The following is a 16,929-nucleotide window of genomic DNA, read 5'->3' on the forward strand; positions in this document are numbered from 1 at the left end:
GGTACTTAGAGGAATGCAGGGGTATGCTGCTGCCACTTTATGTCAGCGGAGCCAGGATAGAGCAATCACAAAGCCCTTCTGCAGAATACCCATAGTGAGGGAGACCTCTCCAACCCATGCAGAACCAGCCATGTCCCATGAGGAAGCCCTTAGTTCAGAAAGGTTCCAGGGGTGGGGATGGGCATGACAGAGTGTCTCTATGCCCCAGCTATTCCCTGGATGCTGTAATATCCATAGTGGCCACTGTAGCCAGGGTATAAGAGGGCAGCTGTAATGTGAAGCGGGGACTGTACTAGCTCCCCACAGTGATCCCAGGATAGAGTTTCACCTCACTTCCTGTGCCAGGTTGCACAAAAGCACAGGGATGTATTTGGACCATTGTTTTATGATGAGATGTAGAATTGAAGTCTTGACCCCCTTTTGGTAAGAGTATTAAGCCTGGTCTAGGTTGTTAAACATCTGTCTCCCTGAAATACCTCTGCAGTTGCAATAGAAAGGGGGGTTTTCTGCACTTCCTTTCCTAAGCTGTTGTGCACTGTCAAAGGCTATGTCTACACTGGCAAGTGAACAACAAAACTTTGGTCTTTCAGAGGTGTTAATCCCTCCTATCCCCCCAAAAGACAAAAGTTTTGCCGTGACAAGTGCCAGTGTGAACAGTGTGTTGTTGGCAGGAGCGCTCTCCTGCTGATAACACAAACTGTTCGTTGGGGGTGGAAGTTTTGTCATCAGGAGAGCCAACAAACAGCGGCTATAGTGCATGACTTTTAGTGGCACGGCTGTAGCAACCCAGCCATGTCGCTACAAGCTGTGTAGTGTAGACATAGCTAAAGGGTATGTCTTCACTACCCGCCGGCTTGGCGGGTAGTAATCAATCTATCTCGGATCGATTTATTGCGTCTTGTCTAGAGGCGATAAATCGATCCCCGAATGCGCTCCCCGTCGACTCCAGAACTCCACCAGAGTGAGAGGCAAGTGGAGTCAACGGGGGAGCTGCAGCTATCGATCCCGCGCCGTGAGGACGGGAGATAAATCGATCTAAGATACGTCGACTTCAGCTACGTTATTCTCATAGCTGAAGTTGCGTATCTTAAATCAACCCCCCCACACACTCCCAGTGTAGACTAGCCCAAAGAGTTGCAGCCTTCCACGCCAAAGGCAGCTGAATTCCAGGGATGGAAGAAGCAATTTATATATATAAATTTATATATATAATGATCTGCTAATTGCAAGGATCTCCCCTTGTGGAATAGGAATGGAGCCCTTATTCCTGAATTTAAATCTTATTGTTAGAGTATACTTTTGCAGATCTTGCCTTTCCAGGTCATTATTTAAAAGATGTTCCCCACATTCAGCTTGAAACCTTTTATGTCAGCTTTTAACACAGAAGTGGCACAAAAAACTCCTGAAACATCCCATTGTGACTTTGACTTTCTTGCTGTCTGGACCTGGCTAACCATTATATAGCCCCTACTTTCACCTATTGTCTTCCAGATCCTCAGATAATGGTTCACACAATTGCTGTGAGGCTTCTTGCAGCTCTATCTTTATTCCTCAGGTGACAAAGGGCAGGTGATGCTCTGTCCCCTGAAGATTAGCCCATAGGAGACTTTCTACAGTGTATTGTGATTCTAGTTGACCTTTGCCACAGCTAGAGGGCTCCCCGCCCCTTTTTCCTACATGCATGTTTGAAGTGGATTAAAAGGACGAAGCTGAATGGTTCTATAAATATGGAACTAACTTTGTGGCCAGGATAGAAACACTTGGATGCTGTGGAGAGATAGGCCTTTGAAATATTTGTAATGTGTCCATAAATCTAATTAGAAGTTCATTGTAGTCCTCCACTTTCTCAAGGAATGAATCTCTGACTCATATGGCATTAGGGTGACCAGACAGCAAGTGTGAAAAATCGGGACAGAGGGTGGGGGGTAATAGGAACCTATATAAGAAAAAGACCCCAAAATTGGGACTGTCCCTATAAAATCGGGACATCTGGTCACCCTATATGGCATTGACTGCATTTGTACTGTCCTCTCCGCTCTTAAAAACACCAGGGTATTAGCCCCAGCCTGGAGGGTGATTGGATTAATAGCCTTAGGCAAGTCAAATAGCCTCCGTGAGCCCACCTGTAAAATGGGTATAATATATTCCTCCTTCACAGGGATGTTCTGAGGATTAATTAGCTATTATTTGTACAACACCTTGAAAATGTAAAGTGCAATGTAAGTCCTGGCCTTTATAATTGTTAAGTATTTGTAATTAGTGTAATGACTAAATTGTAATACTCTACTGAATAGACCTTAGGAAAGGTTTCTGTTTTGCTGAACATATCTAGGCAACAGAGAAGACAACAATTAGGGCTGAATTCTGCTCTTCATTACATGGTAACAACTCCTATTTAAGTCAACAGCTTTTTGACTAGGAAAAAAAACATTTTAAATGTGGCTTTATTTTTAATAGGCAAAAAAATTGTATTTTTAACATGTGGTTACCTAGCACGTTAACTAGCATGTGTTAAAATCTTAGTGTAGACAAGGCATAGGATGAAATTCAATAAGGACAAATTCAAAATATTCCATTTAGGAAGGAACAATCATACATCCAAAACAAGAAATGATTGCAGAAACGGATCTCGGGGTCATAGTGGATCACAAGCTAAATATGAGTCAACAGTGTAACGCTGTTGCAAAAAAAGCAAACAACATTACGGGATGTATTAGCAGGAGTATTGTAAGCAAGCCACAAGAAGTACTTCTGCTCTACTCCATGCTAATTATGCCTCAAATGGAGTATTGTATCCAGTTTTGGGTGCCATATTTCAGGAAAGATTTGGACAATTTGGAGAAAGTCCAGGGAAGAGCAACAAAAATGATTAAAGGTCCAGAAAACATGACGTATGAGGGAAGATTGAAAAAATTGGGCTTGTTTAGTCTTGAGAAGAGAAGACTGAGAGGGGACATAAAAACAGTTTTCAAGTTCATAAAAAATTGTTACAAGGAGGAGGGAAAATTCTTCTCCTTAACCTCTGAGGATAGGACAAGAAGCAATGGGCTTGCAGCAAGGGTGGTTTAGGTTGGACATTAGGAAAAACTTCCTAACTGTCAGGGTGGTTAAGCACTGGAATAAATTTCCTAGGAAGGTTGTGGAATCTCCATTATTGGAGATTTTTAAGAGCAGGTTAGACAAACACCTGTCAGAGATGGTCTAGATAATATTTAGTCCTGCCTTGAGTGCAGGGTAGTGGACTAGATGACCTCTCGAGGTCTCTTCCAGTTAGGGTGACCAGACAGCAAGTGTGAAAAATTGGGACGGGGGTGGGGGGTAATAGGAGCCTAGATAAGAAAAAGCCCCAAATATCGGGACTGTCCCTATAAAATCGGGACATCTGGTCACCCTGCTTCCAGTCCGATGATTCTATGATTCTGTAGTGTAGTTTTAACTTGTGTTAGTTGGCCCTAGACCATAATACCTGCAATACACTGTGAACCAATTCCTAGAGTGGCAAGTTAATGAGGCACTAAAAATCCTGGGTTATACCCCCACAAAACTTAGTGCCAAACCCATGGAAATGCTGCACCAGTGCGGATGTAGCTACATGGGTATGGACTGTGGGCAGCTCTGCAGCATGGTCACTTGGGGCCACACCTGGCTAGCATATGTTTGCCTGCATATGAACCAGTACATGGGTACACTCTGCAGTGCAGACATACCCAGAGAGATCTGCATGGGAAAGGCTACAAGGCATTAAGCAGAGAAAAGGAAGTGAGCAAAGAGGAAAGCGTAGCAATTAGGTCTCCACCAACATGGCTGATATAATGTAGATGGGATATTGCTATGTTTGCAGATGACAGCTGGAAACTAGACTAGGAGAGATATGTGAGCTGACTTCATTCAACTCAATGGGAATGTTAGATCAGAAGCCTAACAGTGGCAATTTAATTGTCAATGCCTGGGATCTTCAAAGGATCCTAAAGACTTTGTATTCACAGAGAGGTTTTTTTTTAACAGTGAGATAACTAGTATGTGATACTTATTTTGTTGTAAAATCATAAGTGGAGACAAGGTACTGGTAGTGTCTACCACAAGGTAGGTAGTCCAGGTCAGCACTATACCCTCCCGTCCTCCTTGCCTGTGATTGATCTCATCTAGTTTATCTAGGTAAAACTAATTTGCCCTGTCTCCAATATGTTTTTACAGCAGGAAAGCTAATGCACATTAGTTATCCCAAGGTAAAAATGCACCTTATTTCATCAGTGAAGACATCACCCTAGGAATTTTGGTGTCCAAATCCAGATTTGGGTACCAGTTTCCATTAAGTTCCTTTGAATATTTCAGCCGCCACTTATAACTGGTTTTCTGCTGACTATTCTAGAAAAAATGATCCAGCTATTCTGGAACAGTATAGCGGGCCTCTATCCTGGGAAGCAGTGACTCTCAAAAAGATCTGAGGTTGTGATGGATAATCAGCTGAACAAGAGGTCCTAGTGTGACTCTGAGGCCAAAAACGCAAATGTGATCCTGAGATGCACAAACAGGGGGATCTTGAGTAGAAGTAGAGAGATTATTTTACCTCTGTGTTTGGCACTTGTGTGATTGCTGCTGGAATACTGTGTCCAGTTCTGGGGTCTGCAATTCAAGAAAGATGCTGATAAATTGGAGAGAGTTCACTGAAGAGCTACCAGAATGATTAAACGGTTAGCAAACATGCCAAGTGGTAGACTCGAAGAGCGCAATCAATCTGGATTAACAAAGAGGCTCAGGGATGACTCAGTCACAATTTATAAGTACCTACATGAGGAACAAACATTTGATAATGGACTCTTCAGTCTAGTAGAAAATATCCAATGTCTGGAAGTTGAAGCTAGACAAATGCAGACTGAAAATAAGGCATACATTTTCTAATAGAGAGAGTAATTAACATTTGGAACAACTTACCAAGGTCATGGTGGATTCTCCATCACTGACAATTTTTAATCAAGTTAGGATATTTTTCTAAAAGAGATACTCTAGGAATTATTTTGGGGAAATTCTATGGCCTGTGATATACAGGAGGTCAGACTAGGTGATCACAATCTGAACATGTAACCCACATACCTCCTGGGTGTGGTGTTCTGTCCCATCTAGTGGCACCGAGACCACTTAGAGACAGAGATAAAATGAGTCTGCTCTACAGCCTTAGCTAACAGCCCGTTGGCTTTTAGCTCATGCAGTAGAGGCTCATGCACTAAGCTCCTGAGGCTCCAGGAGGAGTTTGCCTGAACTAGTTGCAGTTCCTCCAGCAGGAGCCTGTGTGTTGTTCCTAAATGGTGAAGAGACATAACTATCTCTAAGAAACTATCCACACTGCCTATGCTGCCTGATGTCCCCACACAGTGTCCTCACTTGAACTAGGCCGAGAGACAAAGTGAGTTAAGCAGTCATGACAGGGACTGGTGGCTACACTACATAATGCAGTTGACTCTCCTGCCTGCCAGGGGTCTCTCTGTGACCACTCTTTTCTTCTCACCGTACAGAAACCTCCTCTCTCGGTGACCTTTCTCACAGAGCTGAGAGAATATTGCAAAAAACAAACAAAAGTCAACGAATATACTTTTGGATTTTTAAACACAACTGCATCCACTCTGTTCTCAGCCCTTTTGTATTTGCTCTCTGTGAATATTATGGAAGGTGGGTTTGCTGGCATGAATGTAGAGAAAGTGGTGAATTTGTTTAGCAAATATTAGAGATAATTCATGAAAAGCAAATGCTGAATTATGAACATGAGTATCAGCACTGGAAACCTGATTTTAAGATTTACTGTCTTGTAATCAGGGAACAGAAGGAGACAGTAACTTGTAGGTGCAATCATCACCAACCAACACAGCTAGAGTTTTGTAAATTGAATACTCACAAACAAGCCATGGCCCAAGAGTTATTCACCGAAAGTCCAAGTGACTAATTCTGAATAATGAATACATTTGAGATAATCATTAAGTGTTTGTGGAAAAATTGGGAACCGACAAATCAGCAAGATTAATCACATTTCTTACTGAGAATGATTCTCTCAGCTTGACTTCCTGAGAGTTACAATCTGACATAACTCCATTCATCTGAACAGATATATATGCATAAGGCTATCACATCTGCTATTCCAACGTAGCCACCACTGGCTTGGAATTTAGCATCAGTTCTGCCCCAACATTGCGAATAATGTTTTTAGAAGGAGAGGTGGAAAATAGGTTGCCCCACCCCTCTCAAAATCTTATAGGGAATTTTAGGTAGGCAGAATACAGTTACCCAAGTTGGAATCTGACCAGGTCAGTAGGGCTTTCATCTGTCTCTGGTAACAGAACAAAAGAAGGTGGAAAACAGCAAGGATGAGGTAAAGCAAGGGAAGATGTAGGGTACAGTAGTACCATGAAGCACTGACACACTTAGGGATGTGCACATCCTGAACGCTCTGCTAAGTTGTGCTTTCTTTCTTCAGGAGCATGGAAACAAAGGCTTGGATGCACAAAAAGAAGTTAGGCTCCTAAGTTCCTGTGTTCCAAGAAGAAGGTCAAGGAAAGTGTGGGCCCCTTACTGAATGGGGGGAGGCAACCTAGTAACAGAGGATGTGGAAACAGCTAATGTACTCAATGCTTTTTTTGCCTCTGTCTTCACAAACAAGGTCAGCTCCCAGACTGCTGCACTGGGCAGCACAGCATGGGGAGGAGGTGACCAGCCATCTGCGGAGAAAGAAGTGGTTCAGGACCATTTAGAAAAGCTGGACGAGCACAAGTCCATGGGCTGGGTACACTGCAGATGTTGGCGGATGTGATTGCAGAGCCATTGGCCATTATCTTTGAAAACTCATGGTGATCAGGGGAGGTCCCGGATGACTGGAAAAAGGCTGATGTAGTGCCCATCTTTAAAAAAGGGAAGAAGGAGGATCTGGGGAACTACAGGCCAGTCAGCCTCACCTCAGTCCTTGGAAAAATCATGGAGCAGGTCCTCAAGAAATCAATTTTGAAGCACTTGGAGGAGAGGAAAGTGATCAGGAATAGTCAGCATGGATTCATCAAGGATAAGTCATGCCTGACTAACCTAATTGCCATCTATGATGAGATAACTGGCTCTGTGGATGAGGGGAAAGCAATGGACGTGTTATTCCTTGACTTTAGCAAAGCTTTTGATACGGTCTCCCACAGTATTCTTGTCAGCAAGTTAAAGAAGTATGGGCTGGATGAATGGACTATAAGGTGGATAGAAAGCTGTCTAGATTGTCGCGCTCAACAGGTAGTGATCAATGGCTCCATGTCTAGTTGGCAGCCGGTATCAAGCGGAGTGCCCCAAGGGTCGGTCCTGGGTTTTGTTCAATATCTTCATTAATGATCTGGAGGATGGCATGGACTGCACCCTCAGCAAGTTTGCAGATGACACTAAACTGGGAGGAGTGGTAAATACGCTGGAGGGTAGGGATAGGATACAGAGGGACCTAGACAAATTAGAGAATTGGGCCAAAAGAAATCTGATTGGGTTCAACAAGGACAAGTGCAGAGTCCTGCACTTAGGACAGAAGAATCCCATGCACTGCTACAGACAAGAGACCGAGTGGCTAGGCAGCAGTTCTGCAGAAAAGGACCTAGCGGTTACGGTGGATGAGAAGCTAGATATGAGTCAACAGTGTGCCCTTGTTGCCAAGAAGGCTAACGGCATTTTGGGATGTATAAGTAGGATCATTTCCAGCAGATCGAGGGACGTGATAATTCCCTTCTATTCGGCATTGGTGAGGCCTCATGTGGTCCAGTTTTGGGCCCCACAGTACAAGAAGGATGTGGAAAAACTGGAAAGAGTCCAGCGGAAGGCAACAAAAATGATTTGGGGCCTGGGGCACATGATATATGAGGAGAGGCTGAGGGAACTGGGATTATTTAGTCTACAGAAGAGAAGAATGAGGAGGGATCTGATAGCTGCTTTCAACTACCTGAAAGGGGGATCCAAAGAGGATGGATCTAGACTATTCTCAGTGGTACCAGATGATAGAACAAGAAGTAATGGTCTCAAATTGCAGTGGAAGAGGTTTAGGTTGGATTTTAGGAAATCCTTTTTCACTAGGAGGGTTGTGAAGCACTGGAATGGGTTATGTAGGGAGGTGGTGGAATCTCCTTCCTTAGAGGTTTTTAAGGTCAGGCTTGACGAGGCCCTGGATAGGATGATTTAGTTGGGGTTTAGCTCCTGCTTTGAGCAGGGGAGTGGACTAGATGACCTCCTGAGGTCCCTTCCAACCCTGATATTCTATGGTTCTATGGTTCTATCAAGCCCCTCAGGTGAGTTCACAAAAAACAATGGGGGAAAGAGACAGCAGCCTTCCCCTTTAGCCCAGAGGTTAGGGTACTCGCCTGGGTTGTGGGAGACTCCTGGTTCAAGTTTCCCCTCTATCTGAAGGGGAGATGAGTTTTGAACAGGGATCTTCCATCTCTCAGGTGAGCAGTCTAACCACGGAGTTCTGGGATATGTTGAAGGTGTTGCATTCTGGACCAACTGTGTTTCCAGTTTGGCTAATCCCAGATGCTTGAGCCAGATTTCTGTGTGGGAGAAGGAAGGTATAGGTGGGGGTAACTATACCTGTCTGGCATCTCCTAAATAAAACATCCATCAGCTCAAACTTCCCTATCTCCAGGTTAGCAGTTTAAATTCTTTTCTCTGCCAAGATACAGGCCTCCCAAACATCTTTTCAGTTTCTCAAAAACAGCTGCTATTAACTCCTATCCTTCTTATTGAGAGAGCTGTAGTTTTCTGGGGTAGATTGGTCTCTCCTTTCATTGGTGGAGATAATACTTGGCTCATAATTAGTTGCCTTATTGGCTCCTGCCATGTCATTCTTGCTGCTGCCTTCTTGTCACAAGCATCACTGATTGACTTCTTTGTGCCTTTGCCTTATTGATTTATCAATGGCACCATCAGTCTTCCTCGAGGAAGCTGACAAGTCAGCATTAGACACTCCTTTCCTTGCCAGACTTTGCAGCTTGTCTTCAGCCACATGAAAGCCTTAGACCTTTGCCAGGTGACCAATGCTCTGGATTGCTATAGCTAGATTTCAAATTCTGCACCATGTGTCTGGAAAGCAATGACAAATCATTAGAAAACATGGGAAGCCTGTGGGAAGCCTTGCACTGCCAAGGCAACTTTAAAGCCACAGGTGGTTATGAGTCGGAACTAGATTCTTCTCTGTATTGTAAACCCTTAACAAAATAGTTAGCTATTTTCAGATAGTAGACTGTGAAATCTTTATTAATGGTGATGATCACGGAATTAGGACCCAGAAAAGACTTACTCAGTCATATAATCCATCCCTCTGTCAATACAGAATTCTTCCCTATTATATGTTTATTACTGTTTTGTGTAGTCTAGATCTAAGTGGTTCAAGTGATTCAGCTTCCACCACTTCCCCTGGAAGATTATTCCACACCTAATAGATTTCATTGTCTGGAAGTTTCTCCCGCTGTCTCCTGATGTAAGAGGAAGAAAAGGCCTAGTGTGCCTTTCAGCCACCAGGCTCAGCTTGCAGCACCACCAATCTTCTGGCTTGTAAACCAAGAGGATTTTCATTCTGGAGACACTGAGAGTGAATATAGATCCCCGTGATGTAACTATCACAGAACCACTTTTCAGTGCATAAATCATTATCTTTTAAGACCTTTGTTGGCTGGCTGGCTGGTTCTTTCTTCTTCCTACCACAGCGAAGGATCTGTCTACATGAAGGAAATTCACACCAATGTAACTACATAAGACTTGTTTATACCAAAGCTGCTTAATCTAACAACATGGCCAAGTAAGCTGCACCAGGGTAATCATTACAATTACATTGCACTGATGCAATATGTTTACATTGGGGTGTGTGCCCTGGTGGAACCACACTGATGTAATGACACTGATGCAAATTTCCTTCAAGCAGGCAAGGCATAAGAATGAACACTTAATTCACTGAAAGACTGAGGGTCTGATTCTCATGTACACTTAGACCCAGTTTGCTTAGGGTTAACCCTAAGCAGTAAATTTTTTATGTGTGGACCTAAGGCCCCTTTTACGCTGGCAGAGGACTGTATAGGAGCCTTACTATAAATTAAAATCAGGACTGAGTATCTGTTGTTCCAGACTCACGGCCTTCCAGACTGGCAGCAAAGCAAGGCCTTAGGGGATCATTCCAGGGAGTCTAAAGCTTTCATTCTAAATATCAAATAGCTGGCTGAATTCTCGCTATGAATAATCTATAGTGTCAAATCTGATCATCTGAACTATTTGTCAAACAACTGTAAATAACAAACAAACTAGTAAAAATCCTGATGTGTTGTGGCTAATTTGCAATCCGAATAAAGGACTTAAATTGGTAGATAAATGACTAGCAATGAATTGTTCATCCAGGTCTGACTTTAACTGTGGAAAGAAATAAAAATCCAGATTCCATTTAAGAAATCAAATTTGTTGGAAAGCAAAGGGAAGCAATGCAGCCAAGATACAAATCAATGTGAATTTTACACTGAGAGCATTCTCATTAGCAAATAAAATTTAAAATACAATTTTATCAGCAAATGCATTTTGTTGATGTGATTCCAAATGGAAGCTGAAGTTGAATTGGCAGAAGGAAGTCTCCGGCTGGGTGCTATCAGAATTCTCACATATTTGCAATGTAAAAGGTGAATCCAGGGGTCAGATGCTGCAGTCTTGACTCAGGAAGACAATGGGAATTTTGCCTGAATGAAGACCACAAGATCTGACTCTGAGACTGCATGACTATCCAGGCTTCTGTTGTGTGGGACCAAAGAACAATGTTCAATGACTCTTGTTGTATGTCATAGGCATCTTGGTACCACGAGCATATGAATGAGAGCTGAATCTTGTACCCCTCATGTCTGCACATCTGGTAAGGAGCTGGAGTTGATGCCTCCAGCCAACTGTGAAGAGTCCCAGAGATTACTTGTAATTCTAGGAGCCAAATAATGGTTTTCAGGGGAAGAGGTGACACTCAACAACAATTAAGCCATTGTGCATGTCTGCGGGGTAGTCTGTAGCTAGTGAATGAAATATTTAGAACCCAATCCAACCCACAGGGGAACATCACCTATTGAGCCCAAAGCTACTGAATCAGGTCTATGAAGGTGAGTGGGAATCTGTGTGTGAGAGAGAGGATCTAAGTGTTTGTAAGACAGATTCTACCCTTGGCTACACTGTTGCCACAGCCCCTGTGCACAGCTCCAGTTGCCAGTAAAGGGGATGATGGAGAATTACCTCAGTGTAGGAGCAGTGTAGGGCTCACTCTACATGGTTCTCTTTGAAAACCCCGGCAGAGAGATGTGCTGAGGACAAGACTGGGGGACATGTCAGAAGCAGGAAAAGGGCATCTCCAAAGTGCACAGCACTATGATGATTCTGCACTGGTTAGGGTGCCCAGATAGCAAGTATGAAAAATAGGAGCAGAGTGTGGGGAGTAATAGGTACCTATATAAGAAAAAGCCCCAAATACGGGACTGTCCCTATAAAATCAGGACATCTGGTCACCCTAGCGCTGGTATACAGGTCACAGGCAGCCCAGTGGAGGAGACTTCTGTAACCCTCACTTGGTGTTTGCCAGCTCCTCCTGGAGCACTAGACTAAGCCTCTAGGGGCCCTCCGACCTCATTTCTCAGCATGGTTGGGATCAGGGGTGGGGACAGAAGGAACTAGAAACCCCTGCTGAGGCGAATAGGGAGGCTTCTGCAAGCAGGGCCAGCTCTAGGCACCAGCAAAATAAGCTGGTGCTTGGGGCGGCACGTTTTTAGGGGCGGCATTCTGGCATAAAAATGTGCCCCGGCCGCCCTAACTCACCTCCACTCGTAGGCCGCTGCTCGCCCTCCCTCCCAGGCTCTCAAACTCGGGAGGGAGGGGGAGATCCTGAGCGGCCGCGGCACGCGAAACAGCTGATTCGCTCGCCGCGGCCGCTCGGGATCTCCCCCTCCCTCCCGGGTTTGAGAGCCTGGGAGGGAGGGCGGAGCAGCGGCGCACGAATCAGCTGTTTGAGAGCCTGGGAGGGAGGGGGAGACCCCGAGTGGCCGCGGTGCACGCGCTGCTTCTCCCTCTCCCTCCTAGGCTTGAGAGCCTGGGGGGAGGAGGCAGGGCTGGGGATTTGGGGAAGGGGCGGAGTTGAGGAGGGGCCGGGAGTGAGGTAAGAAAAAAACGGCGAGGGGGGGGGGAATTGTTTTTGCTTGGGGAGGCAAAAATCCTAGAGCCGGCCCTGTCTGCAAGGGGTGATCTGGACAAGCAGTCCACGGGACCAATGACCAGCCAGGGCTGCCTACTCCCCAACAGTTTTTGCACCGCTGTGGGATCTAGCTGCATGGCTCAGGCAGTTCCAGGTTACTGCAGTGACCAGCGTCCTGCAGAGAGAGCCAACCCGAGAGCCATCTGGGACCCCACCAAGGTTCCAGATCAGGGAGCCTGTGAGTCATGTAGGAGTCGAAAGCGGGAGGTGTCCCACCCAGGGATGAAGAATAAAGTAAGGGAAGGTTTTTGTTTCAGCCAGCCAATGGAACAGCAGTACAACGCTCCATCTCCAAACCGAACCTAAGCTTGCCATGTGTCTGAGAAGGTGCCAGGGAGGGAGCTGGAGGCTGGGATTACTTGTGAATGCTGGGAGCTGAGGGACTGGCTTATTTATTAATGTTAAGTACTTAATATTTAACCTTAACCTTTACTTCCCCAAATCCTGCTCCCAATAAGATCCCCCTTTGTGATGCTTTTATTTTGGGTGTGTCAGTCCTTTGCTGGGGTTTGTGTTTATGTACTTTATTGTCCCATGTATACGGGGCTTTATGCTCCTTGCCAGCTAACTGTATTGATTTTCTTAAGGGACAACATCCCTATGTATGGCACAGTGAGGAGTAACCTTGGGTGGAAGCACCAGGCACCAGAAAAAAAACACAAGAGGTTGACTCATTCCTTCTCCACCTTGGTTGCCCGGTGGCTGTTGGCCTAGCACTTCCTGGACTCAGAGTTCACTTGCTGTTCAAGCCACTCTACCCTTGCCTCCAAGGCAGTGTGGGCAACATGCTTTCTATTTCCCGACTATATTTGTTCTTGTGAGGCAGTTGTTCCCCATTGTGCTATTGCTTTTCTCCTCCTCGAGTTGAGCTATTCAGGTCTCTGGGCATTGCTTCTCTTCTAGGGCAGAGCTCCCTGACCTTGAGTTTTGACCACCCTCATAATGGGACCCAACCCTTGCAAAGTATCCGAGGGGTAGCCGTGTTAGTCTGAATCTGTAAAAAGCAACAGAGGGTCCTGTGGCACCTTTAAGACTAGCAGAACCTCACTTCTTCACCCACGAAAGCTTATGCTCCCAATACTTCTGTTAGTCTTAAAGGTGCCACGGGACCCTCTGTTGCTTTTAACCCTTGCAAAGAGAGGGGAAAAGCCACTCCAAATACTGGTAATAGCAAGCAGCTGGGAGAGAAAAAGAAGGAGGCTTAAGTCACACCTCGGGGGAAAGGCTACAGTTCTGTAGATTGGAACAACCCCCAAAAGTGCTTGTATTTACATCAGGGGCTGCATCAGACCTCAGCCAGTCCAGAACTGGGAGAGTGAAATAATGACTTAAAGATGGCCTCCTCATAGACTGCATCTCAGAATTCTGAAAAATCTCATGTCAGACCTCTCTAGGTTCCTTTGTATTGCACTGCTGTCTGACTGCTGTTTGCAACACCAGACTCCTTGCTAGTGTGAATTCCACTGACTGCATCTGAATACCATCTACAAATTGAGGGTCAGATTCGGCCACTCTTACTCTAAGAGGAAGGCCATCAAAATCAATGGGACTGTGTGCATAGTCAGGTACTACTCCATGTGAGTAAGGGTGGTAGAATCTGGTCTTAAATGTATGCGCTATTACCTCTTGGTGCAGCACTTAAATCCTGCAGTGATGGGCATTATAGAAAACCCTGTGAGATATGGAAAGAACTACTAGATCACTAGTGAAAATGACAGCTGGGAGAATAATTTGGAAAGAATAATTTATTTAATTTTTGTCTTTTTTGCTATTTCTGAATTATTCTTGAACATATCATTATGCTGGAAGGTGTTAATGGTTGCCATCAAGTGGGTCTTTGATCTATAGATAATCCCAAACCTGGTTAAAGCTGATGGGTGTGCAAAGCACCCTCTTTCAGGATTAATTGAAGCCCCTTTATTTATTGAAATAGCTGGAAACAGTAGAAGCCACTTCCCAAGCAATGGTCCATATGGCAAAGCCCAATCAGAAGTTAAGCTGAGGAGTTTTCTGATGTCAAATGCAGAGGTGAGGAAGTTTGGCAAACTGCGTGTGTGTTAGAAAAGAAAGTCTTCAGACAGGGAGAGAAATATTTATGAGAATAGTCCTTAGCGGGAGCAGAAAGACACAGGCACAGGACTGGCTGATGGGGCGTACTTAGAAATTGTGAGGAAGTAAAAAAACTGCTGTTGTTTGTTTCCCCTGTCTTCAGGGAAACTGGACTTTGTGTATATTCTTTAAATAAACAGGATTGCATCAAAGAATATCTCTGACTTGTATCATCCATTTCTTCTCCTAAAGGAAACAATCCTGCAAAGCCCCCTGACATTGGCTAACCAAGCAGGTCAAAGAAGCCACAGTATTTTCTCTAGTTTATTCACTATTCAAATAAGCACTGGCCTGTAGTTCATCTGAGTGCAGTACACTTGATCAAAGATTAAAAAACAAACAAACAGACAAAAACTGTTTAACAAATTATTTGACAAGCTGTTTTGATTAGTATTGAAGATCAGATGATATATTTCTGTTTTCTGATTCGATGAGCAACACTCTCACAGTCAGGTTTTTAGTATGAATGTTCTGCAATGTTGATTTAAAATCCACTATTTACATGAAGATTCCTGCCAGTAAACTCATTTGCCAGCATATTTGCAAGAAGTAAGCCCAACAAGGCTGTGAATAAAGTCAGAGCAAGTTTATTTAAAAATGCAAACAAATACTCACAGTAAATGTTTGGCGCTATTTTCCCAACATCCGATGAAGATGTTAAATGATCACAGACCTAACACCGATAAATGCAGTAACCACTAGACTCACCCCCCTCCCTTCTTGAGACAGTGCTGTTTATCTGCAGTATTACTGCCCATTGTTTATGGCCCTTCTGCTAGTTTTCTATTCATGTGAAAGTGAATCTATCCTAAGCAATTGAAATTAATCTTTCCAGCAAGATTTCATGAGAGGCTGTAATACATACTAGTACTTTATGACCTTGAGGATATATTACTTAACATATTTTACATTCCCTTCATCCATTAATTTTATCTAATCTGGGGTAATTGGCTAGTGCTTGTATAGAACTTTGAAAAATGTAAGGGTTTACATAAAGTGATAACTATTTATTTTTGGGACAAACTAGTAAGTCATTACTCAGCTCTGATCAAAGGAAGTGTTCATATGAAATTCCACCTCTGAAGGAACAGCAAGCAAAAAATAGGCACCTTCCAGCCTTCCAGTCTGGGCTCTGACCCAGAACTGAAACCAGCAAGAGCAGGTTTGGATCCGGGTTTTGAATCCAGACCCCTCCCTTCACAGAATCAGTACCTTTGGGTTTAATCTGGAATCATCTGATGGAACCATGAAGAATAAACAAATAAACTCAACTCCCATTGAAATCAATTACCACCTCTCTCTCTCTCTCTCTCTCTCTCTCTCTCTCTGTAGGTATTATAAAGTGCCATTCATATTATGGCCTATCAGTCTTTTAAAGGTTTTTTAATCAAACACTATGTGACATAATTCCAAAACTCTAACGTCTCTTTACAAACATTCCCTTATTAATTTCTTGTCTCAACCCCTGTATGTGGTTCAAAAGGTGGATAATAATTTCCACATTATACAGATGGATAAACTGAGGTGAGATCTTAAATGACTCACCCAAGGTCACAAAGGGTGTCAGCGGCAGAATTGGGATTGAACCCAGAAGTCCTAGCACCTAGTTCACTACTCTAGACACTTGGGCTTTGTCTACACTACCACTTTTGTCAGTCAGGGGTCTGAAAATAACAGACACCCCGACCAAGTTTCACTGGCAAAAGTGCTGGTGTGGACAGTGACATAGCTAATGCTGTTCATTGGGGGTGGTTTAATTATGTCAGTGGGAGAGCTCTCTCCTGCCAGCAAAGAGTGGCTACACGGGAGGCCTTACAGTAGCACAGCTGTAGTGGTATAGCTGTACCGCTATAAGGTACATAGTGTAGACATAACCTTAGTCCCTTCTTCCTTGCTATCTTTACTTGCTTGTTTCCCCAGATCTCTGCTTTCTTGCACTATTTCCTTCTTGCTCATTTTTGCTTCTGAAGAGGAGGTCTCAGAGACACTTATGATTGTACCACTGTCCTGTTTTCCTGTGAAGCCAAACCAGACAAGTTTCAGTGATGCTCACTCCAATTAGTGAGTGTGCCTTCTTCCAATGCTGCTCAATGCCTTTCTGAGTATCAGCCACATTGGCCTGTTCAAGAGAGATATGAAGAGATCACTCACACCAGCAACCAAGCACAGCTCCCCTCTCAGGCCCAGGGCCTTCTAGCCTGCAAAACTGGGGACCCAAACTCAGCTCCTCCTCTTGGTTGTCTTTTCTCTGCAGTTAACCTATTCTGTTTTTCATGTGCCCTTTGGACAGCTGTTTCCAAGTTAATAACTAAGGCCTGGTCTACACTAGGAGGTTATGTCGAATTTAGCAGCGTTAAATCGAATTAACCCTGCATCTGTCCACACAATGAAGCAATTTAGTTCAACATAGAGGTCTCTTAAATTCGATTTCTGTACTCCTCCCCGACGAGGGGAGTAGCGCTAAATTCGACATGGCCATGTCGAATTAGGGTAGGTGTGGATGGAAATTGACGCTAATACCTCCGGGAGCTATCCCACAGTGCACCACTCTGTTGATGCTCTGGACA

The sequence above is a fragment of the Malaclemys terrapin genome, chromosome 4, assembly GCF_027887155.1.
Source record: "Malaclemys terrapin pileata isolate rMalTer1 chromosome 4, rMalTer1.hap1, whole genome shotgun sequence".
Classification (NCBI taxonomy): domain Eukaryota; kingdom Metazoa; phylum Chordata; order Testudines; family Emydidae; genus Malaclemys; species Malaclemys terrapin.